The 26,045-nt window shown below is 40.8% G+C and overlaps 1 long non-coding RNA gene across 1 annotated transcript in view; it reads right to left on the bottom strand.

Moving 5' to 3' along the window:
* Positions 1-857: 857 nt before the first annotated feature.
* Positions 858-26,045, bottom strand: part of LOC135318680 (uncharacterized) — a 64,142-nt gene continuing 38,954 nt past the window's right edge. The window contains exons 2-3 of the long non-coding RNA XR_010376951.1: positions 4,379-4,509; positions 858-1,005 (exon numbers count right to left, since the gene is read on the bottom strand). This is a non-coding gene — a long non-coding RNA (uncharacterized LOC135318680). The remainder of the gene's footprint in view (positions 1,006-4,378; positions 4,510-26,045) is intronic.

The following is a 26,045-nucleotide window of genomic DNA, read 5'->3' as shown; positions in this document are numbered from 1 at the left end:
AGTAGATAATATTAGGTTATTTTATCAGAAAGCCCCAATACAATTCAGAATAGCAACTCTGACCCATTCTGGTTTATATCGAAGACTAGATTAGACTGTTTAAACAGAGACACAGAGTATTTCTAGGTTTAACCGCTCACATAAATAATTCCTAAAATGACTTTGCATTTATTATTTAACATATTTACTCATGCACAAACAAACCTGTAAGTTAAGCAAAATGGGCCTTAGGATTTTAGGTGGAGGTGGGAGATGAACCTAGATTTTTGATGTCGCAGGTGTTCACATACGTTTAAACTCTCTCAGCTGGACGCCCTTTTCAACTTTAAAGGGCATACAAGACAGAGAGGTAGAGGTCGCAACGCACCACCCATTGGCTCATTTCATCACACACAAACAAGCCAGTCACTGGCCTGGCGTCAGAGGCCCACAAGTCCAGGAGAGAGAGAAAGACAAGCCCCAGCAGCCACTATGATAAAATCTGGGAGGTGGCAGCACCGTCAGAAAGTTAGGGAGTGGTGCGGGGTTCACAGGGGGAATACATCGCATTAATCTCCTTGTCACAAGACCCCAGTGGGCTTAGTGGGCAGCTGTACTCAGCTCAGCTGGTACAGGGTGGGGAGGGGATGGAAGCGGAATCACTGTGGTCCCCTGTTCCAGACAATGCACTCAAAACTCAAAGGATCAGCCTTGCCAAACGCTGAGGGCACATGGCTCTGCTTCTAAGGATGTGCCCACGGGGTCAGACTCCAGCCCAGAGACCCATCCTGCTATGCCGGACATTTAGTGCTGAGAAACCAAGTGAGTCGGTCACCCTACCTGAGAAGGCGGTGGCATCAGATGAGGCAGTTCTCCGCGCTGAGCAGTACCCAGTCCTTCCTGGAATGGGCACGTGGGGCAGTGCTTCCCCGTGGCCAATGCTCTTACCTTTGCTGTAGACATTGCACGTTTTACGGATAAAGAAATCAGGCTGGGTGAGTTTCAGTGCCACAGAGAACTGGCGCTCTGTAAAAGCAAAAGAATGGAGCCGGTGTATATGATCTGGGTAGGTAATTCTTGTCCTCGCCTTCCAGCATCTCTCTTATAATTGGCTCTGAGCTCTCCCAAGGCTCAAGTGCCTTTGTCTTAGGGGCTAGCACCCAGGGGAGATGAGGGGACATGAATGTTCTCATTGGACAGTTTAAGGAAGAGGGATCCTAAGGGAGAGAATAGGTGGCCAAAGCTTTAATCAGGGAAGGGATGTGGTCACAGCCCTCGGGGTCTCTGGCAGGAAAGAGCCTGAGCCCTGGACCTGGCCTGGGAGGGCTGGAAGCCCTGAGAGCAGATTTGATGCAAGGGTTTGTAGTCACATAGGCAGCTTTCCTCCCCTCTCATTAGGCCCCGTCTTATCAGCCAGCAGGGAGATGTGCTGAATTCTGTGGAGGTGTACAGAGGAAGCTTTCCCCCTTTCCTTGGGGAAGAAAAGACAAAAGAGGCACTGTGAATGGTAAGGAAAAGAAGTGGCTGAAGCGAATTCCACAATTCCTTGGCCTTCCAAACCTGAAGACGACTAGTTAAATAGTCTGATGCGCACACCCTGACCACCATTCTAATGAGGCCTGATGGCTGGCACAGAGAATTAATAATAATAAATTAATTCCAGAGAATTCCATTTTACGTACTCAATTATTAATGGCATTACAGTGTTATTAATGGTGTCAATTATTAATGGCATAAATAATTAAGAAATCACATCCTCACTATGATGTACAAGGGTTCCAGTGTTCAGCAAATTGCCCAGAATAAATAAACATACCAGGGCTCAGACTTGTAACACTCAGCCTTCAGCATGTTTCTTGGAAAACCTTGGAACATCTGTCAGCAGACTAACTCTACTGATGAGACAGACCTCTGTTACCAGGACTCCTGCCCGAGCCTGAGCTTAGGACAATAACTAGAAAGAGGGCACGGGGGTGGGGGTGGGGAGCGCATGTTTCCTCAGCAGGTCTGATCTTTCAGGGGATGGATACGGGAGACTCTGGCTGAAGCTGGTGTCTACAGGAAACCAGGTACAAGGTGAGGGAGGGCTGTGTGAATTTAGTGAATCCAGAAGAGCTGATCAAGGAACCCGAGACTGACTAGTTACTACTGAGTTTAAAGACAGCAGAAGCCCCAATCAGCCATTTCCCCAGTGAAACCAGGCTGGGGTTGCAGTAAGTAAAAATGAGGGAGGGGTTTCAGGAAAGCATTGTTTTCAAATGCGGCAATTTATTACTGTGTGAATGAGTGTCCTGCAGCATCTCACCGAGCCTCAGTTTTCTCATTTGTATAACGGGAATAATATTTATTCTGAAGGCTATTTGACAAAGTGAATGCATGGCTCATAATAAGGTCTCCACAAATAAGTTCTATCAGTGTGGTTGTTTTTGCTATTATTATTATAAATACCTTATCATCCAACCTGCCCATTTTACAGGCGAAGAAATTAAGGCCTGAAGAACAGATGTGATCTGTCGCTAAGTCTATGTGTAGGATGCCTTCCCCTTGCCCCTTCAGGTTGCCATCTTCTCCACCCTGTTCCTTCCCGGGAGCCAGTCTCCACGTGTGATACTGATGGGTCTCCAGTGCCCACATGGGCGGCACCAACAGGCAGACCCAGCAGAGGTGAGAAGAGGGAGGAGAATGAGGTCAGGACCTTTCTTTTCCTGGCTTCTTCCCTGAGAGGATCCTGCCAGGGGCTGCGTATCTCCACAGAAGACACAGGTACTCCCAAAGTGGCCAACTCTCCATGATTTATCATTGACTTTATCCCAGCATCCTGAATCTGCTCCCACCTCTGGACCCTTTAGGTTGACAGATGGTAACATCTCAGATGCTACTAGCTTTGAATTACTGCACAATCCCTTTGTGAAAAAAAATGTTTATTAAATGATCCTACTTTGAGTATTCTGACAGATAACAGTAAGTGACAGAAATGATGCTGGAGTCCAAGTGTAGAATCTGTCCTTTATACTCATTTAACTTTTCATATGCTCAATAAATTATTGGCTACTAAGAGCAAAGCCCTGTGCTGGGCACAAGCATCATAATAATCAGTAACACATGGGTGAGCACATTATTCCAAAACACCATTCAACAGTAGTCCAGCGCAGGAGTTAGCAAATCGCTTCTGCATAAAGAGCCAGATAGCAAATATTTTAGACACTGGGCCCTGTGTCTTTGCTGCAACTCCTCAAATCTTCCACTGTAGGGCAAACGCAGCTACAGACAGTATGTCCACAAATGAGTATAGCTATGTACCAAAAAAATAAAATACGTACTTATGTCCACTGAAATTTCTATTCCATATAATTCTCATGTGCCACAATATACTCTTCTTCTTTTGATTTTCTTCCTCCAAGTATTTTTTAAAAAATAAAAACTATTCTCAGCTTGTGGGCTATACAAAACCAGGCAGCAGCTCAGATTTGGCCCTTGGGCCGTAGTTTGCTAACTTCTATGCTAAAATATAAACTTGGTGCTGAGGCAGTCGTCAAGGAGGCCAAGAGTTGGGAACAGGAAGCTGAGAAAGAATTCACAGAGGAAGCGACATTTGCACAGAGAATTAATGCATGATAGAGTTGGTTTGTCAGGCAAGAAGAGAGCATACCACTAAGGCACAAGTGACAAGCAAAAAGCAAAGAATCTTACAAACACTTAGAAGCGGAAGCTAAATTGGTAGGGCCAGAGAAAAGAGGCATGGGGTGGCAGGGAGGGGAGACCCTGGCGGGGGAGAGGATGGGAGGCTCTGAGTCACATCCTGGAGGACCAGGGACTGGACTTCAGGTGTAGAAAAGCCAAGTGGTGAGGTTCTAGGCTACAGCATTAGACAAACTAGAGTGCAAAACCCAGCTCCACTGCTCTCCAGCTGAGTGACCATAGACAAATTAACCCATCTGAGCCTCATTTCTTACACACAAAACAGTCATCAAAGCGGCTCCAGCTTCACGACTGGAACAGTGAGGATTAAACGGGGTAATGCACGCAGACCGCTCTCCGCAGTGCTGGCTCACAGAAAGGGCTCAATAAAGGTTTGCTATTATTAGCATTATCATGATTAGGCTCATTGACCGGCCTGGCTCTCACTATGTTTTCTCTAGCCCAAATTCAGAGCATTCCCTGCCATTGCTGATGTGGATGGCAGCTGGACAGTTGGCAGCCCCGAGGTGAACATAAGGTTTTCCTTTTAGCACTGTGATAGCATCAGCCCTAATGAGTCTGCAGTGGCAGAAGTCCATTTCTCTGAACTTGAACCTCATAGACTTTGGTTCATTGAACATGTAGCCAAAGCCGCAGCTCCCCAGCCTAGACAATACCTTCTTAGAGCGTTCCAGCACACAGAGCACCTATTATTGCTTACCTATGAGTTCTCTTTCCTGTTTAGGCTGCAAAGGGAGAGGACAATGTTTGGATAGTTCTCCTTTTGAACAATTCCTTCTTGAGTCTCCTGGCTAGCAGCCTTCAGTGAATTTCTGTGGCGCTCCATCTGACCTGAAGGGGGAGAAGAAAGGCAAAACCAAGTGGGCATTAATCAGTGACATCACTTGAAATAAACAAGTTCTCTATAGCCTAGGGATGCCTTAAGTGATATATTTTATGATTAATTTAGTGGATCCTTAAAAGACTTCAGATCTGATTTAAATAGAATATTGTGCAGAAACCGTAACATTCTAATTCTGAGACACTTAAGAAAACTAAGATGTGGTGGGGAAGAGGACTGATTACTTATCTTTTTAAAAGATAAAATAATTTTGGTATTTAATTATAATTCTGGCACTTAATCATTAAATGGACTTTTAGGACACATTTCAAGGTAATAATTTTAACTCCACTTTTTAAAAAAATTAAAAATTCTGTTGTAAACGTAACAAATGTTCATTATACAACATTTGTGGAAACAGAAAACTATAGAAAATTAAATAATTACTCAATGAACCTAAAACCATATGCTGTATTTTTAACACTAATTATGTAGTTTCTTCAAAAAAATTTTATTGGCATATTTTAAATCTAGATAAAGGCAGGAGAGACCAAAAAAAAAGTGTGAATGGTCACATTTAAGGATGTAAAAGGTTGAAGTGAAAATGGCAGAATGAGCGCTTAACTGCACAGAGTCATAGGGTTTTGTGCCGTCACCCTGCACCTTACCCCCTAGGTAGGGAGGCATGTGTTTGTTCCCCATCCCAAGTTCTGTGGGAGAATAATGGATGGATGGACAGATAGATGGATGAACAGGCAGATAGACAGGTATTTCAAATGAGCATCAACACTGGTAATAGTGATAGCTGACCACATAAGAGAAAATACAGGAGCCAGGAAAAATTGAAATGATATATTCATAGTGTCAAATAAAATAATGACTACCCTAGAACTCTATACGTGGTGAAACAAACGTTTAAACAGTTGAATGAATAAAGAAGATATGGTATATATACACATATATATGTATATATACACACAATGGAATACTACTCAGCCATAAAAAGGAATGAAATTTGTCATTTGCAGCAACATGGACAAACTTGGAGGACTTTGTGCTAAGGGAAATAAGTCAGACGGCAATAGACAAATACTGTATGATATCATTCATATGTGGACTGAAAAAAATACAACAAACTAGTGAATAAAACAAAAAAGAAGCAGACTCACAGATACAGAGGATAAACTGGTGGGCATCCGTGGGAAGAGGGGATGGAGGGGCAATATAGGGGTGGGGAAGCAGGAGGTACAAACTATTGGGTGTAAGACAGGATACAACACAGGAAACATAGCCAAAATCTTGTAATACATGTAAATGGAGTGTAATATTTAAAAATTGTATAAAAAATAAATAATAAAACATTAAAAAATAAATTAAATACATGACAATAATAGCTCAAAAAGGTGAGATAGAATAAATGGAGTTGAATTCCCTAGGTTATATAATGATATATAGTGAAAGAACAGGGAAAAATAAAATGATAAAATATTATTATTCCAAGTGAAGGCAAAAAAATAGAAAAAGTTCAGTAGATAGAAGTAGAGATGGTACATATAAATTAAAATATATTAGTAGTTACTTTAAATATAAATGAACTAAATATTTCAATTAAAAGAACAAAGAATAAAAGCACAAATTAAAAATAAACTGACTATATATCTCTTAAAAGAGACATACTTTAAATACAAGGATATAGAATGTTTGAAAAGTAAATGGTTGAAAATATTTATACACTATAAACATTAATAAAAGAAGTTTGACATACACCAATATTCAACATATTTTAAAGCAAGAAACAGCACTCCAGATTAAAAGGTGCAGTTTTTGATAATAAAAGGAGCAACCTATGAGAAAGTGTATCAATTCTAAATTTACGTCCATCTAATAACATAGCTTTAAAGTACATAAAGCAAGTATTTACAGACCTGAGAAGAGAAACAGTCACAATAGTTGGGCAGAAATTAATACCTTCTTTACTCAAGCTCTGCTAAAATAAGCAGACACACAATCAGCAAGGTTGTAGGATTTTGTACAGTGTGAAAAACAAACACAAACCACCTGACACAGAGAGAATATGCAGGAAAAAATAATCAACAAGGGATCAGGAGAATGAAGATAAAACAAAGTTTTATCACCGTTGAAGCTGAATTAGAGAAAGCGCTTTATAGCCTTTTGTCAGAATACGGTTTCCAACTACTCCTAACGCTACCGTCTCCGTCATATTCAACTCTCCTCCCTGTAGAAACTGGACAATAGTGGGCCTGCTCCAACCAGGAGGAGGAAAAGAAAAGGAAGCTAAAGCTGTGTACAGATTTCACATTCAGACCAGATGCTTGTCTTGTGAGGACGGTGGCTCAAAAGGGCAAAAATGTTCCTGTCCTAATTCACTTCTCTCCTGGGAATAGAAGTCTCTCCCCGGAAACATGTTAGTAAGAAACTGGACTTTCCCCAAACAGTATCTGAAGGAGACATTATGAGTAGAGAATGACATAAAAATGTTAGCTATAATCCTGCTTTACCACTGATCACATTTTTATTTTAACGAAATGTCTGTATTCCCCACACCTCATCTCCAGAACCAGATGCTATTAGCCTGTGTACCCCCAACACTTTACACAGTGCGTGGCACATCGTAGATAATTCTAAAAGAATTTGCTGAGTAAATAAAATTTGAAATAAGGTGAGGAAAGGCACCTGGCAGCGACTAAAGACAAGCTATGAGTAATAAACAGCACTTTCCTTCCAGAGTAGCCCTTCCTAAAACAGGACATTGTAAATGTGGTACCCAGAAAACTTCGAAATCACCCAAATTCAACCAGAGTAACTGTGGACATCCTCAGATCTCAAGCAAGACACAGAAGAGTTGTTATCTATTGACTTGAACCTGGACATTCTAAGGGAAGATATGTTAATGGCTCCATGTGGTTTGCATGGAGATGGAATTTGGGTCAAGGTCAAGAGCATAGTAAACGGAAGAAGCAGAAGCTCTGATTGGCCAATCTCGGGCTTTTGATGTCCTAGCGATGAGGACTCCCACATTTGGAGTGCCGGGCGTAATCCCCCACAGTAATCCTTAAAATCATTACCCCTTTGAAATGGAATAAAACACCAAGGTCCAGAGAGGATGAGAAAATCGCTCTAATTCCTGCTACAACTGAGAATCAAATCCTGGCCTTTCCATCTCCCGAAACCTGGGCTCTTTCAACTTTTCTCTACAGGTCCCAAAGACAGCTTTTAAAAGATGTTGTGGGTCTACTGCTTGTGTTCAGAGGTACGTTACTGACGCGGACTTAACTTGCCCTGGGAAGTGCCCCACTGGAGAAAAATGTGATGACACACAAGCACTCCTTAGTCCTCATTACAGTTACATTCTCTGTAATTCATTCATAAAACGCTGTCTGGCCTAATAATCAGTATCTGATGATACTGGTTATTCAGCAAGATTGGAATTGCTCCCTGAGGGACTGGAAAGACCGAGGACCCAAAGGCCCAAACCTGGCCCGTGGCAACCCCACGGATGTGCAATTCCGCCAGCAGGAACAGCACACCCAGAACGCCTCTGTCTCCTTGATGTCTTTCTTTTAAAGCACTGATGAGACAACTTACCTACTACTTTCGTAAGAAATAAAAAGGGCAACCCAGTCTATTTCCTTTATTTATGTGTTGGAACTCTCTGTTATGGATTTTGAAACTAAATATGTGCTGCCAATATTTTTCTTCATCTTTCATTCGACCCTTAAAATATGACTTTTTTTTTTTTTTTACCACAGGGAAGTATTTTCTCTTTTACTCCTGTCTCTCTTATCCCCACTCTGTCTTGCCCCATCTCCTGTCTGCTTCATTCTTTCTCACACTCATCCCTTCATTGTCCCTCTCTTTTTGACCCTTATCTTTTTTTATCACGGAGAAGCTTTCTTTTATTCAAGTGTAATTGATACACAATATTACATAAATTACAGGTGTGCAATTGAGTAATTCACAACTTTTAAAGGTTATATTCCATTTATAGTTTTAAAATATGGGCCGTATTCCCCGTGTTGTACAATGTATGCTTGTAGCTTATTTTATACACAACAGTGTGTACCTTAGTCCTCTACCCCTGTATTGCCCCTCTTCCCTCTCCCTGCTAGTAACCACTACTTTGTTCTCTGTATCTGTCAGTCTGCTTCCTTTCTGTCTTATTCACTTGCTGGTTGTATTTTTTAGACGCCACATATAAGTGATATCATACAGTATTCGTCTTTCTTTTTCACTTAGCATAATACTTGTACCCCAATGTTCACTGCAGCATTATTTATAATTACCAAGATGAGGCAACCTGAGTGCCCATCAACAGATTAATGGATAAAGAAGATGTGGTTGTTCTTTCAAAGCTCACAAGTGGTTTAAGTTCTAAACTGACACTGCCCTTTCTCAGTTGCCATGACTCTACTCTATTCCCCAAATGGTTTAAAGATGTTGGTGATGCTGATAACGATGATGGTGACAATTATCATTTCTTAGCTAATGCTAATTTCTTGAGCACTATTGCACAGAAGGGTATAGAACTGTTCTCTTGCAGGAGCAGGGAATTAACACAGGAGGGACTATCTCTACCCCTGTCCAGACCCTGCCCTAGGGAGCTGGGAAGACCAAGTCAGGAATGCCCGGTATACATTTATGAGCAAATACTTGTAAGATAGTACCATAAAAGCAGCACCATGAAACTGAGAAGTTTTGTTTTAAGAGAGTAGACTGTCGCTCAATTCAAGGGAAAAAAAAAATTCCTTTATATCTCCTATTCCATAAAGTGAGTCTACGGGTCTGATGCAAAATTATATGGGAATTCCATGCTGTAGGTGCCATAAGCTCTTAAATAGTGGTGATTACTTAAATCCCACAGGCCGTAAAGGAAGATCCAACCCCAAAGTACTGTGTCTCTTCCTGTGAGAAAGAACCACCAACCCCTCCAGAACGGAAAGAGCCTGATGTGGTCGATCCACCTTCTCAAGGACTGATGCTGTGTCAGGCGCTCGTGGTGTATCTCTGTTGCTGGTGGGTTAAACATCCAGTCAGTGCCACGTCAGACACTAGCAGCTTTGGTCGGTGGGAGCCCATGCGGTGGGGCCGCTGTATAGTCTCCATGTCTGCTGCCTTGGCCGCATCACTCATGTCCCCGCTGTGTTGACCCTGCAGTGCCTGACGACAGAGGCCGGCTGACGTCCACTAGACCTGCCTACTCAACTACGTAGTGCCTTTCCCATGACGGACACTCACAGGTGGCTGTTCACCTGTAGCACAACAGTGTGCCACTCCCCAGTGTTTATCCATATGCCACTAGTCCAAACACCTGTCTCTGTCCGTCCAGTCTTTTACCTTCCATATCACTGACCAGCTTGCCAGGCCATTTACCACCGCCCAGGTGTCCATTCTAACCTTGGCCAATTATCATTTCTCACAAAATGGATAACCACATTGCCCAAAGCTCTATCCATGAGGAGTATCTTTCCTTGTTACCTCCTTTCAAGGCCATTAATGCAATGCCATCTCAACAAACCCTCAGTCAACCCAGTGGGGAGCTCCAGAGTAAGTCTTACCTGTCAGAGTGTCATACACTGGCCCCAAATGACTGGGGCTCTTTATGCACCCACCTCACTGAGGCACAAGATACAGGCTGCCCCAAGGACGGCTGAGACACCAAGTTAGTACTTCTCCATAGCTAAGGTGCACACTGAAGGGCCTGATGGCGGAAGGCTGTCTGCCGATCCTCGTCCTCACTGCTGGGCAGGAAGTCCTCCGCAAAGGGAGATCCAGACACTGCATCTCTACGTCTAGCACATGCCTTCCTTAACACAGCGCCTGAATACAGTTGCAAGAAACAGAAAACCTGACCACAGTGACTTATTATGTTCTTTTTTTTTTTTTAATGAAGTGTAGTTGGCTTACAATATTGTATTAGTTTCAGGTGTACAACATAGCAGTTCAATAGTTTTATAGTTTATGCATCATACAAACTTATTGCAATATTATTGACTACATTGCCCATGCTGTACATTACATCCCTGTGACTTATTTATTTTATAACTGGTAGTCTGTAACTCAATGCCCTTCACTTATTTCATCCATCCCCACCCTACTGCCTTTCTGGCAACCACTAGTTTGTTCTCTGTATCTGAAAGTCTGTATCTGTTTTGATATATTTGTTCTCTTCAGTTTTTTAGATCCTACATACAAATGAAAACATACAGTATTTGTGAGAGATATAAATAGATAGATATAAACATAGCTCTTCTTTATCCATTCATCTATCCCTGGAAACTTAGGTTGCTTCTCCGCCTTGGCTATTATAAATGCTGCTGCTATGAACATGGGAGTGACTGTATCTCTTCAGATTAGTGTTTTCATTTTCTTTGGATAAATACCCAGGAATGGAATGTGGAATTCCTGGATCATACATTAGTTCTATTTTTACTTTTTTTTTTTTTTTGAGTAACCTCCATGCTATTTTCCATAGTGATTGTACCAATTTACATTCCCACCAACATTTATATCACATGAGTAACTTGTGTGGGTTCAATAGATCAATAATGTCTATAGCTTTCTTGCCATTATCTTCATGGTCCTAAGGTGGTAACTATCATATTCACAGTCAAGGCCAGAGTGAGAAAGGACATTGCAGAGTGTCTGTCCCTTTTCATCAGAAAATCAAAACCTCTTTAAGAATTCTGCAGGAAAACTTCCTTTTCTTAGGTCTCTTCGGCCAAAACTAAAGTATACTAGGGCTCCCAAGAATGTTACAAGAGTGAGAATAAGATTATCATGATTGACTTACAGCAATAAAAATTTATTGCTTGGGTGTAGACATAATGCTTCCACTCAAAAAAAAAAAAATTCCACGAGAGTGCTGTTAGTAAGGAGAAAGGAAGAGCAGTTGAACAGTAGGTAGAATACTAACAATGCCTTCCACAATGAATAAATATTTATCAAATGGAGAGTGACTTTTTGCTCTGCAAATAATTCCTGCAGTGGCAAGAAGTTTGACTAAATAATTCCTGAGGTCATTTCAATACCAGTCCATGAACTAAAGGGAACATTAAAGATCATCCATAATTAATAAAAAGAAATCTTTTAACTATGGCAAACCACCAAGAGAGCCAGCAAAAGAGAGGAAAATTCTTTAGCATCATAGCCAGACTCATTCGGTATCCCCCGAGGAATCTTCGGGCAGCCATTGACTCTCAGAGCGGAGCTGTTGAGGCGATGGTGAGCCAAAGAGGAATAATAACTGCTTTGTCCTTCTGCTGGACCAGGGAAAGAGTGATCAGCTGTAGCGTCCATGAAAAGCCTCACTCTTACCACCTTTAACGACTCGCCCCCGCCTTCCTCCCCACCCTCCACCGAGTGCCCTGCTCAAAATCTGACGTAAATTGTTTCTACCATGGCGAGCCGCCTAAGATTTCTGGGAAGTATGTTTGAACAGGAGTCCTGCCAGTGCTGGAATCAGCAGTGCTTCTGTGTAGCCTGCAGGATAAGCTGTAATTAGGGATACGGAGACCCCTGAAGTTGTGGGCCAAGGAAGTGTGTCGTCTATGGTGTGTGTGCTGGGGGAGATTTATACGCATGCACACACACACACACATACACACGTTGTTTTTTTTTCTATTCATTTCTTCACTTAGATGTAAAAACCAAAGGCCATAAGGGACTGTGTTGGTTTGATGGAGTGTGACATCCCTCCCAAGGCTGTTTTCTTTTTCCTCGCCACTCATTCACTCATTCTTTCAATTCAAAAACTTTTCTTGGGGACAGAGCAGCTAACAGGCTAGATAAGGATCACATCCTCATAGAGCTTATGGTGAAAGGCAGGCTGTAAACCAATATTTTAAATTGTTTCTTGATGATGTCGACCCCTTTACCTCCTTCTGTTTTTCCTATTCCTTTCTGTCTCAGGGCTGAAGTGAAATATTGCCTGCTGAGATGGTACAGTTGAAGGAGCATGACTATGGAATAAAAAGACTTTGATTAGAATTCCAGCTGAACCGCTTACGAGCTGTCGGACCTTCAGCAATTTACTTAACCCACGTGAAGCTTTTTGTCCTCACCTGAGCAGGTGGTCGGTGGTCTGTTCACACACTGGTATCCAAACTTTCATTCTTCCTCATTCCCTCACCCACACTTTCTTAAATAAGCTACCCACAAACTTTCTTTTTAGAGTCATCCCTTTTCTTGGCATACAGAGATACTCATGTGTCCTACTGACTCCAGTTCTTTATTGGCTGGACTTAGTAAAGTGTTGTTGAAGAATAACATACTTACAGAAAAGTGCAAAAATCATAAATGTGCAGCTTAATGGATTTTTCACAAGCTGATCAAGCCTGTGTAACCAGCACTCACATCGTGAAATTGAGTATCTTCAGCAACCCAGAATTCCCTGTATCCTTTTCTGACCACCACAACCAAAAGCTAATGACTACCCTTATTTCTAGTACCAACAGGGTATTACAGGGACTCTTTTGCTTAGGACCTCTTTCAGTAAACTCCATGTTCGTAAGACAGAGTAACGTTGTTAGCTACAGTGCTACTCTTCATTCTCATTGCTGTATAATACTCCATTGTGTAACTATATTGATTTGTTTATCCATCCCTCTGTGGATGAATATTTAGATTTCAGTTTGGAACTATGATAAATGGTGCTGCTTAAACACTCCTGCACATAATTCTTTGCCAACTACTCTTTTGGATACCTAGGAATAGAACTACTCTGTTACGGGGTATGAAAATATCCAACTTTAATCAATACTGCCATTTTTCCACAGTGCTTACAACAACGTACACTCCCACCAACAGTGTACAGAGCTGCTCAGTATGTTCCCTAGCTATTCTTGCTGTTAACTATTATCATTGTTTCCACTGGTTAGTTCCTACTAACGAATGTACCTGTTGTTCAACATGTTCGGATGTGTTCCATCTTTGACATTTGAACCATTCTGGTAAATGTACAGTGACACTGTATTGTGGTCGTAATTTTCATTTCCCTGATGACTAACGGAGGTGAGCAGCCTTTCATAAGTTTATTGGTCATTTGGATATACTCTTTTAATGACAGTCCTGTTCAAGTCTTTTGCCTGTGCTTTACTATTGCTGAATGGTCTGTCTTCACTTAGTGATTTGCAGAAGTTCTCTATATTTTGTAGAGTCCTTTGGTTAGCATATGTGTTGCAAATATTTTCTCTCACTCTGTGAATTCCCTTTGGTTTGAATCTTTCTTATTCATTCTTAAATATTTTCTGTAGAACAAATGAAGTGGAATTATATCTTTGAGACTTCTTAGCTTTGAGAATTTAGGTCAGTTAATAAGCCTCTCTGAATCTCAGTTTCCTATCAAAAAAATGGGAATAATGACCCTCACCCAACCTACATCATATTGTCATTGGGAGGAACAAATGAGATACTACACACATAGCAGCCTGAGAATTCATACAGTATCCAGGACAAGAATTAAACTATGGTTTGCAATTATTATAGATAACACATTACTATTAGTGGTAAGTTGTCACCAGAGAAAAATTATTCAAATTATAGGCTGGGTAGAAAAATAGGTTAAGTATAAACCACTTATGAAGGTTATACCTTTGGTTCTTATCTGTGGGATAAAGAACTTCACTTACATTTCATACACAGAAAAGGAATCTTGTAAGACCAAAATAATGTTCCCAGATGTGAGCCTCAGCACTCATATAACTATTTTCAGAACTTGATATTGATGTTCCTTTATTTCACATTTCCTCCAAGTTCCCTTACTTCCCAATGAATACATTCAATCGGGCGAAGATGTCTTCCCCAAGAGGGTGGTGCCACTTCTCAAGAACCCAAGCCTATAACAAGATGTGTTTCCCATCCATTTTATTTCCTCAGATAAGACAGGAATTGACTGCTGTTGAGACCTGAGTGATTTAAGGGCTGTGGGGGATAAAATAATGAGGAATAATAGAAGGTCAGATGATGACACATTGAAATCATCTCATCCTATCCCCTAATTTTACACCTGGGAAAACAGGTTTAGAGAGTTAAAGTTACTTACCTAAGGATGTACATGAAGTGAGCAAAAGACAAAAAGCCAGAAGTTTGCTTTACAGACTCTAAGTTCTGAAGGACCATGTCTGTTTCGTTGATTGCCATAGCATTTGGCACACCAAGAACAATGCCTTTCAAACCTTCTTCCTGCCACTTCTCAAACACACCAAGCTCCTTCCTATCCACAAAGAGAACTAACTAAATGAAAAAGGCTTGGCACTTTAAAAATTTACAGAATGAAACAAACAAGTAATTGATTGTTTAAGAGTGCACACAGCTGGGAAGACTTACATAAATGATTAATTGTGGGATACTTCTCATGTTCCTCAGAGAATCCTTCCAAAGCCACCCACACCCTAAGACACAGTTCATCTGTGTTCTCATAGCAGTATGTTCTTAATTCTCTTACAGCAGTGTGTATTGTACTGCCTCATATTGTAGACAGCTATTCATGCATTTAAGTCCACTAGACTTGCCTGACACAGACCCTGGTACCAAGGAGGTGGTCCATGAAGAGCTGTTACATCAGTGACTCAATTAACCAGCAAACAGTCAACGGTTGATTTGTCTACTTCTTTAACATCTCAAACTATATTCTCAGGGCTGTAATTAGGAATATTGAGGTCCATGACCCTGTAGATCAAATAAGAATGTTGTCTCCAGGGGAGGGATGTGCACCCACAGACACACACGTATGTGCGTATTTTTTCCATTTCTGTTTTTCTTTTTCAATTGTTAACTTGGAATATGAAAAAATAAAGATAGTAAAAGACTTTGTTATTTTGATGAAGTATAGCACCCCTTCCAAGTCTCTTTTCTTTTTCCTTTCTTTACACGCATTCATTCAACCATTCATTCATGTATTCATTCTTCCAATTAAAGAACTATTCTTGAGTAAATATTGGCTAGCAAGAACAGTTTTGTCCCTAGGGGAGATGTGCCAATGACTGGAGAAGCTTTTGGTCTTTACAACTTGGAAAAGGGGATGCTACTGGCATCTAGTGGGTAGAGACCAGGGATGTTGCTAGACATTCCCTACAATGCATAAGACAGCCCCCACAACAAAGACTTATACAGCCCAAAATGGCGGTAGTGCCAGGTTGAGAAGCCCACTGCAGGACTACTGTAACTAAAATGTTGCTCATTGGCCTGTGCAATCCAAAAGACAACTGAAATTGATGTGAGAGAGCACAGGTCTCACCCATGGGCAAGGATTACACAATGACATAGCTTTTCTTCTCTAAACTTTGCAGTGAATGCATCAATCAGCCCTGTTCACCTATAGGCAGTCACAATGGCCATTCAAATCCAACTGAGAAGTTATCTTTGAAATTTGAGTCATTTAAGTCATTTGACAACTATGTACTGCGTGTCTCACCATTGCCCAGCACTGTGCTATACTAAAAGAGAAGAGAAAAGAGAAACATTTCAGTGAATTACTACTTTCCATTTCTCAAAGTGTCTTTACCATGTGACCTCATGGCTTTCCTTTAAGGTAAAGAGGATGAGAACTATTGACCCAATCTGACAGGTACAGAAACCAAGGCACAGAAATACATACAGAGTCTCCACCTTCTAAAATTAAAGAGTTCTCTCAGTAATGCAAAAGTCAAGTCACAGCTTATATAACATTGACAAGATAGACAATGAAACATATTAAAATGGCATGGGTATGTATTTTAGTTGCCTATCTGGAATCAAGAAGAGAGCAGAACTAGTTCTCTGTCTTAATCCATTCAGGCTGCTATAACAACACACCACAGACTGACTGGCTTATAAACAACAGGATTTTTTTTTCATAGTTCTGGAGGCTAGGAAATCCAAGATCAAGGTGCCAGAAGATTCTGGCAGATTTGGTGTCTGGTAAGGGCCCCTGCTTCCTTGTTCATAGACAGCCTTCTTTCTGCTGTGTCCTCACACGGCAGAAGGGATGTGAAGTCCTTCTGAGGTCTTTTTCATAAGGGCGCAAACCCACTCACAGGCGCTCCACCCTTGTGATCTAATCTACCTCCTAATACCATCACACTGGGAGTTGCAATTTCAACATATGAGTTTGGGGGAGACCCAAGCATTTAGCCCATCACAGTCCTCCTCAAGCACTTCTTCAGTAAGACCATCCATCACAATCAGGACCAAGAAGCTCAGCTAAACCAATAGCCCTAAAAAGCTCTCCTTATCTAGGGAGAGTCAATGGTCCCATTAGGATAAGTGCACCACAGAAAAGATGAACTAATTTCTGCGTGAGCAATCTTATAAAATTTTATCATTTAAAATAAACACAAAAAATTAAAAATAATAATACATATTTCAGTAAACAGCATCCATATTTCTCATTCTGAGACTTTAGGAGAAAAAAGGCACTATTTTTCAGAGTTTACTGAAGAAACTAAGGCTTGTAGAGGTTAGATGATTCGCCCAAGGCCACATGGTTACATAGTTTCATGACTGCATGACTAGGTCTTTTCCCACTGCCACTTTTGCCCTAGAACCTTCTCCTCTTTTTAAATCATCATCACGATTCCACCACCCTCCACCTTCATTTCCTCTGGGGGCAGGAGGGGAGCACAAAACTCAAAAAAGTATGATACCTCCAGGGATTTTTCATGACTCACTAAAATAACTAGACACATCCTCTGGGAAACAGAGTCAGAGTAAAGAATGTGGGAAATCTTCTCCTTCCTCTGCACTGACTGGGCATGACATTCTCTGAGTGACATTCTCAGATTCCCACAAGGATAATAAAGCTCCTTGTCTCTTAACTACAGAACTTGGAGCTGAAAGGCATCTTAATCTTTTCCAAGAAAACTGGAAGCACTGAACCAAAAAATGGTCTTTACCAAGAGGCATGACTGAACCAAGACAATGTCCCCTACAATGGAGGCTCACAGATCCCAGGTCTGGCTGTGGTCAAGTGGGCCAGACACAGTGGCAAGAATTCTTGCCGTTGCTAGGGTAGACAGCCCCTAATTTCACTCAATTTTTATTAGCCTCAATTAAGATTTGATAGTATATGAGATACATATATATATATTCACAATAAACTTATGTTTTGTATCAAGTCATTCATAATAACATACATTCCCTAATGGAGTCTTGAGAACACAGAATACTAACAAGTAGGACCGTGCCCATTGGTCCCAGGACCATCTCTGATACAGGAACAAACTAAACTCTCAGTGTTTGGAAGATAGTGTTATCAGTAATACTATTATGCTTATGGAGTAAGGTGAATTTATTAATTTATATAATAATATCAACAATAATTGAGAGGGTTTTAAGAAACTACAATAGTACTACAGAGAAGAATCAGACGCAATTTCACCCTTACAAAATAACTGACTATTCAGCACTATTAAAGTTCTCAATTTAAGTACTTAATCTTACAGTGCCCTGTGCTACATAAAGAGATATAAAGAAGAATTTGAGACATAATCTTTACCCTCAGAGAGAGACAGATACATCTCTATATAATTGCAGACCACGGTAGAATGCCATAGTGGTTGTTTGCACTATGTGCTATGTTAGAACAAATGTGAGGGGGTGACAAATTCTACAGTGGGGGGCAAACATTGTGAAAACAAATCCAACAAACTTTGAGGTGGCTGAGATGGCCAGCAAAATCAATCAGTCCCACTCTTTTAAGATGGTCTTCCAAACCCCAACTCAATGACCAGTGGTTGATTCAGTGACCACCACACAGACAAACAGACTCATTTAACTGCCAAGCCATCATGGCTCAAGTTGGGTTTCACTGGGTGAATTTCCGTCAGGGCTGTTGCATTCAGTTCTCTTCTTCCGCCATAAACTGAGGTCAGGGAGCTAGTCCAGAATGTTGACTAAGTCAATTCTCATGTCTTACAAAATTTTCACAAGGAGGAAGGATAATTGTGTGCATGTGCAAGGCCAGATGTCAAGGTTCAGGGAGATAAGATCCTCCACGGAGAGGATGACAAGACCTTGACTGCTGAGACCCCGCTCCTGCCAGCACAGCTGAGCAAACGGCTTCTGGCACTGAGACTCTCAACTCTGGATGAGCATTATTTCATCCAACTGATCGAGAATAACATGACATGGCCTTAAGTAGCGAACTTTGGTCTCTGGCCTCTCAGGACTAGTCAGTTAAACATCTTCAATATTCCATGATCCATCAGTAAATAGTACCAGGTCTTAGGCATTAGGCACTGGGGAGTTAAAAATAAACAAGCCATGATCCTTGTCCTCAAGTGCTGTACAGTCCAGGGAAGGGACAAGCTCCAAACGAGGCAATTAAAGGCCTGATTCCAGAGCTCTAGTGTGAGCTGAGAAGAGTGACAAACTGCAGCTGCTGGAGAGGCAGGAGGTGGAAGGTGGGAGGTGGAAGGCAGACTTCTTACAATAAGCAGCCCCCAAGCTAAGCCCTGAAATCAGATGCAGGGCTTGTGACAGACGAAGAAGGGTAAAGGAGGGGGCATTCCAGGGAAGAGGCAGCAAAAACAAAGGCCTGCAGAGAACACAAGGGCAGGTTGCATTCAGAATCTATAAGTTTAGGAAAAACGGAGCACAGCAGGGAGGACAGGAAAGATTGAGAACAGAGAGGGATAACGCTAGAGTTACATGCTGGGCAGGTTACACAGTTCAGGTTGATTTTGAAGGCAGCAAAACCCTTGAAGGTTTTTAATTGGGTAATAAATATGTGAGTGTGGTGTTAAAGAGAACCCCCCAAAGCTTCTGCTTGGTGAGTGGATTAGAGGATTGAAGTTAGAAACCAACCAGAAGGCTGTTCCAGTGGGCCAGAAAGGAAAAGAGAGAGTCTTGAAATTTCATAGAATGGCCGTGCGTTAGAGAAACATTAGCACATTAAAGAATCTCTAAGGACTTAGAAAGAAGAACTGGTAGTTGATTGACCGCTGGAGCTGAAGGAAAGAGAGGAATCAAGGCTGATATCTAAGTCTGAAGCTTGGAAATTGGGTAGATAATGATGCTATTTATTAAGGACAGTAATACTTCATTTTTAATGGTTTTCGGTTTTTGATATTTTCAGTCTCCGTTATCAAATAAGCAATAATCTGCAGCTTTCCAGAACCAGAGCTCGGGAACTAAGTTATCTCTTTGTGTGACGTGAAGTCATCTAATTGGATACTGGTTCCTTAAATATGTACAAGGAAGGAAGTCAGACACAAAAGGTCACATTGCATGATCCCATTTATATGAAATATCCAGAACAGGTAAGTCCATGGAAACAGAAAGCAGATTGGTGGTTGCCAGGAGGTGGGGGGAGGGGAGGATGGGGAGTAACTGCTTGATGCCTTTAGACTTTTATTTGGGGATGAAAGTATTTTGCAGCTAGATAGGGATGGTAGTTGCACAACAACATGGATTTACTAAATATCAATGAATTGTTCACTTTAAAATGGTTAATTTTATGTTAAATGAATTTCACCCCCAAAACTTTTTTTTTAATGGACAAGGGAGAAATTATCACACCAAGGACAGAGTTCCCACTTCACCTTGGTTCAGAGTCTCATCTAGACGTGAGGGATATTTGATTCCTGGTCTTCCTCAACCCTCCCAAGAGATCCTCACTTCCTTGACACAAACACAATGTGGGGCCCTGAAAAAACCAACGTCACAGTCAGAGAAATAAGTGGACTTTCAGAATAGAGTAAATAGCATGATCTTTCGAGTCTTTTCTGGCATCTCTTTGACACTTGGATGATTTCGTGCAGGGAGGGACAGCACGGACATGTTGATGTTCCTGGAAGTTTTATCTTCTTTCACTTACAGTCAGTTTTGCCACTGGCTTGCAGCCCATTTAGCAGCACTAAGGCAGTTGTGGGACCACCTCATGGCTTCCCCTCCCAGAGTAACCTGCCGCGATGGCTCTCCAAGGACACACTGCGTTTACAGGGTATCCATTTCAAAGATTGGCTAATTGCTCCACAGGCTGCAAAAAGTGCACTCCTGAATCATAAAAGGGAAACACTCGGGCTTTTCCCAGGCCACAGAGCATGACCAAGTTGATTAGGACTCGTAATTCACACTCCTGATACCTGAGCTTGATCCTTGGAGAAACAGCTGCCCTATAAAAGCCGAGACAGGGTACGTATATCAGGCTGTTCAGGCCGCCCTAGTCACAGCTTTGCGTCCACAATAAATGGCCTCTGCCATGTCTGGACAGGGGCTGCGCTGGAAATGAAACAATAAGAGTGGAAAATCGCTTTTATTTATTGAGTTCACCTACCCTTAACATCAAATCAAATCCCAGCCTACGCAGCTCACAGAATCCAAAGAGCTAAAGATGGAAATGCTCCAGTAGACCAGTGACCCTCTCCCAGGAGCTAGCCCTGGACTCTCTCCCACAGGACACGCGTCAGTGTCCAGATCTCCAACACCTGGGGTGATGAAGCAATCACTGTTTTATGGTGACACACCCCACTAGGGCTGATGGGTCTTACCAACGACAAATTGAGTTCCTGTGCCTTGAAAAGGAGCACTTGTAAGTGGAATGCAATGGAAAGCAGACATCGTGATAAAAGTCACACAGAGAAACGTTTCATGACCATTCGTGTCAAGATGAGAGACGCACTGTGAAGGAACATGTTTCAAAGCAAAGAGGAAAGCCACATCCTATGGCAAAACCAGGTGGGTGAATGCTGCTCTGGAGACGATAAAGTCCATCTGGGACTCTATATGCTATGGCAGATCTTTCTCTTGCTAACAAGGGGCTCTAGAGTGACACTGAATAGCATAGGGTTAGCCAGACACACCAGCTTTGGGATTGCCTAGAAGTGGCTTTGAAGCATGGCTCCACTACTTCATTCATTCATTCATTCAATCATCCGACAGTAATTCCTAAGTGGCTATTTTGTGCTCGACTATAAAGCAGTAGATAAGACATGGTCCTCTTCTCAAGTTTATCACCCAGGGGTTATTGAACAAAAAAAGCAAGCATCACAATAAAGCTGAGATGTGCACTGATGACAGGTGACACAAAGTGGAACTATAAAAGGGAAGAAATTGACACACGGGGCCAGGCCAGAATTCCTAGAGGAAGGGATACCTGAACTGAGGCTGGAGGCCAAGTAAGTTAGCAAACTGAAATACTGTGTGTGTGTATGGAGAGGTGAAATGGAGATTAGAAAGAGCATATTAAAAGACTTAGAATATGCCACTCCTGGGCACGTATCTGGAGGGAACTCTAATTCGAAAAGGCACTTGTTCCCCAATGTTCACAGCAGCACTATTTACAATAGCCAAGACACGGAAGCAACCTAAATGTCCATCAACAGATGACTGGATAAAGAAGCTGTGGTATATTTATACAATGGAATACTACTCAGCCATAAAAAATAAAATAATGCCATTTGCAGCAACCTGGATGGACCAGGAGATCATTATTCTAAGTGATGTAAGCCAGAAAGAGAAAGAAAAATACCATATGATATCACTCATATATGGAATCTAAAAAAAAGGGAAAAAGAGGACCTTAATGAACTCATCTACAAAACAGAAACAGATTCACATAGTAAACAATCTTATGGTTACTGGAGGAAAAGAGGTGGGAGGGGATAAATTTGGGAGTTTGAAATTTGCAAATGTTAGCCACTATATATGAAAATAGATTTTAAAAAAAAGTCTTCTGTTTAGCATGGGGAACTATATTCAATATCTTGTAATAACATTTAATGAAAAATAATATGAAAATGAAAATGTATATATAATATATGTGCATGACTGTAACATTGTGTTGTACACCAGAAATTGACACACTGTAAACTACTTCAATAAATTAATTAAAGTTTAGAGAGAAATTAATACACAAAAAAAGAATAAAACACATTAACTGAAAAAAAAAAAAAAAAAAAGACCCAGAAACGGACAGTACTGGGGGAATCAGAGAAAAAAGAAATGGACCTAGAGAGACAGCATCAGAGAGAGTTCTTATAGAAGGCGGCAAAGGAAAGGACTTAAAAATCTTACATACAGAAGTGACACAGGAACAGGAATTTTACAAAAATGTTACTAATCATATTACTAACTCTGGACCAACGACTTAGTCCCCCTGAGCCTCAGTTTTTAACTAACTTGCTGTGCAAATTAAACAATACGTACAATGCTTAATGCCTGAAACTTAGTAACTAATTACTCAGCAGTAATCACAAGGAAGTTTCCATTAGTTCAAATTTGATGTAACTTTTGACCTTCCCTTCCTGTACAAGTTCAAACATTTTATGAAATGCTTCCAGTAAATTCACGTACAAATTGGTTAATTCAATATTTCTCCTTTGGGGGAGTTTGAGAAGTTCGTTTGTTCAATCAATTACTTGACTTAACATTTACTGACCATCTTTCCTGTGCTGGTCACCGAGCTTCCCAACAGAGATGCTGTGACGAAAACACTGATTGGATGGTGATTCACTTAGAAGAAATTGTTGCTTAAGTCAAATACTAAGCAAATTACTGTGGCTCAGCGTAGTTTGGGGGTTTACGGCAGACACTACCAGTTGCCACCAAACATCTTTTCCCTCCTTTTTCTTTATGAAAAGAAGTCTCGTTTTTGGTGCTGATAATATTCTGTTTAATGATTTGGAGATTGCTTACATAAATGGATTTGAGAAAATTCATCATGATGTATATGATATATTTACCAGAAATAAACAGATGAATTAAATCAATCAATAAAAATTAAATTTTAGACATCTTCATTTTTATATAGGCCTATTTTTGCCCAGCTAAAAAGTATGTTCTAGGTCTCCTCTGCAGCTAGGGGTGTGATACGACTGGGTTCTGGCCAATTAAGTATAAACATGGATGCTGAGAGGTATCGCCAGTAAGACTTGCAAAGGGATATTTTTCCCCAGTCCTCTCCCCAACCCTAGACCTGGGAACACATATGATGTACAGGCTATCTTGGACCACAAGGACAGAGGTCACATCCTAGGGATATTTGAGAGGTTAGCGAGAAGAAGCTTTGGTTCTGCCTGACAACTTTCCACAATTGCTAAACCAGCCCCGATCTCTAGATTTATATATCAAAAAGAGAGAAGAACAATAGTCTTGTTTAAAACACTCTTATTTTGAATTTTTCTGTTGATTCAGCTGAAGTTAATTTTAACTTATACAAGGTTCAAGGTGTTCAGTCCTTGCTTTCACACCAGGAACACCCAAATGATATTAAACAAACAAACAAACAAGGAGTTACCTAAAAGCAATAGAAACAGCAGAACATTCTAAGTCTTTAAAGGTCTAGCTTCACTCTTCACTGTTTAATTGCAACTCCACATTCTGATACGTAATACAGAGCTTTAAACATCTACCTTGTTTTCTCCATTGTTAAAGTTCTTTCCTGGCAGCAGCTCAATCTAAATTTAGTTAACAGGAAAGGGGAATTTACTGGAATGTTATCAAAGATGTCCCTCCAAGTAAACTGACAGGTTAGCGTCCAGGCTTAGAAGTAAGGCAAAAATCAGAACGAAAAATCAGAGTAGGATCCAGGTAACCAGAGCAGAGTGCCACACCCGGGACGAAGGATGCGGGCCATTTCTCCCCCATGGTCAGTCACTTGACGCAAGAGGCAAAGTTGCGGGAGAAAGAGTCTAATCGACTAGGTGCAGACTACAAACACATTGGCTTCTTTGAAGCAGTGAGAGAAAGGGTCTGGAGGGAAGAGGACGCACTGGCCCCCAGGGCAGCGGACACTGATTTATTGTCCCACTGAGACTGTACAAAGCAGGGGATACTTGGGTCCCTCAAATTAATGGATGCAGGACAGTCATAAATCAACAAACGTCCACTCTTACCACCTCACAAGGTTGAGAGTGAAATAAATTAGAGGCAAAAGCTCTGAAAACTGAAACCCACTATACAAATACTCAATGGTACACTGTTATTATTACTATTGCTATAGCAATGACAGAATTTATGAAAAAATAAAGTACCTTTAAAATCATGGCTACTTCAAATTTTGAAGATTTTTTCCCCTTTAATAAAGAAATTATTTCATTAGCATTGAGCGCTAAATTAACAGACTATGTCTCAAATGAACAGCAGGGAATGTGTGTAGACAACGTTGACATTAACAGTAAGTAAAACAAAGTGCCTTTACACATGTTGGGAAGGTCACCTTTCATTTTAGGTAGGTTTCAAAGAAGAGCGTGGAGGATGGGGAAATATACATTTCTACGCAAAAGCCATCACCCAGAATAGGATTCTCAGCGGTGGTTCTTGAGTGCATGAATGGCTTCAGAGGCTTATGAACTCCTGAAATTGCATGTAAATATTTTGTTTGTTGCACACAGAACTGTGTGGATGTATGTGCGTGTGTGTGTATGTATATATAATTTTTATTTTTCTCGAGAATACTGCCAATACCTTTTATCAGTAGTTGAAGGTACATGACCCTAAAAACACTAAGAATCATTATTTTTGATGCTAGATATCACCATGTTGTATGGAACCAGAAATAAATGGATTCAGATTCTAGGTACCCACCATAGGTTCGAAACTGTGTCAATCAGTGGAGGAATTCATAAACCTTCCCCCATTCTTCAGGAACTTAGGGTCTCACGTAAGAGATAAGAGTAGATAAACCAATTAAAACATCATAGGCCCAAATTACAGAAAATCGAACTGACCTTAGTCTACATAAATATGGAAATAGTTCATGAGGTTCACGGGAATAGAAATCCAGAGATAAGGTAGATTTCAGAGTTGGCGTTAGTACAATGATTTAGGTTGCATTTCCCTACAATTCTTTTGGCTTGGCATCCTCCTTGTGCTGGCTTCTTCTGCAGGCCAACATCTGTTGTGGTTACAGAGTGGCTGCAGATGTTCCAAATGGAGTAAATAATCAAAACTAATATCCATACAAGTAGGAAGCATTCATAGTTCACCTTTTTTTTTCCCCTTGGAGTACTCGGCACAACTGAGTATTCAATTAATATCTCTTAGATAACAAAGCGATCGGATAAAAGTATGAAACATTTAAATAATAATACATGGCAGGCATGATTAAATGAGCATTTTAGATGCCATAAACAATAGATCAAAGAAAGAAATTATACATTCAAAAAGCTGCTAAAACTCACAAAGTTTCCAAAGACTATCATGCCTCAAATAAATAGGAGACAGAAACAGTATTCCAGGCATACAGTCAGTGCTTTGTTTAAAGCAAATGAATTCATAAATGAAAAGAAAAAAAAGATACTTGATTTCAGAGGAACTCTTCCATCTACTCCAAGTGGTTTCATATTTTAAGTTGTAATATTACGAAGTTATTAGGACCCTGGACGTTTCTGTGAAAACTTGTATCCTATAGAATCTCAAGTTACCTCGTGCAATAATGATCATGACCACCTAAATGATGAGGAGATTGAGGTTTACATCCTTTATGCAATAAAAACTTGTTTTTTAATCCTCCACTGCTATTTTTACAGCTCGTTTACACATTCATTGAGAACTTTCCATATGCCAAGCCCTGTGCTAGGTACTTCCAATTTTTTTTTTTTTTTAACTT

This window comes from Camelus dromedarius, chromosome 20, assembly GCF_036321535.1.
Source record: "Camelus dromedarius isolate mCamDro1 chromosome 20, mCamDro1.pat, whole genome shotgun sequence".
NCBI lineage: Eukaryota > Metazoa > Chordata > Mammalia > Artiodactyla > Camelidae > Camelus > Camelus dromedarius.
Note: the sequence above shows the minus strand (reverse complement) of the source record. Positions and strands in the feature narration are given on the sequence as shown.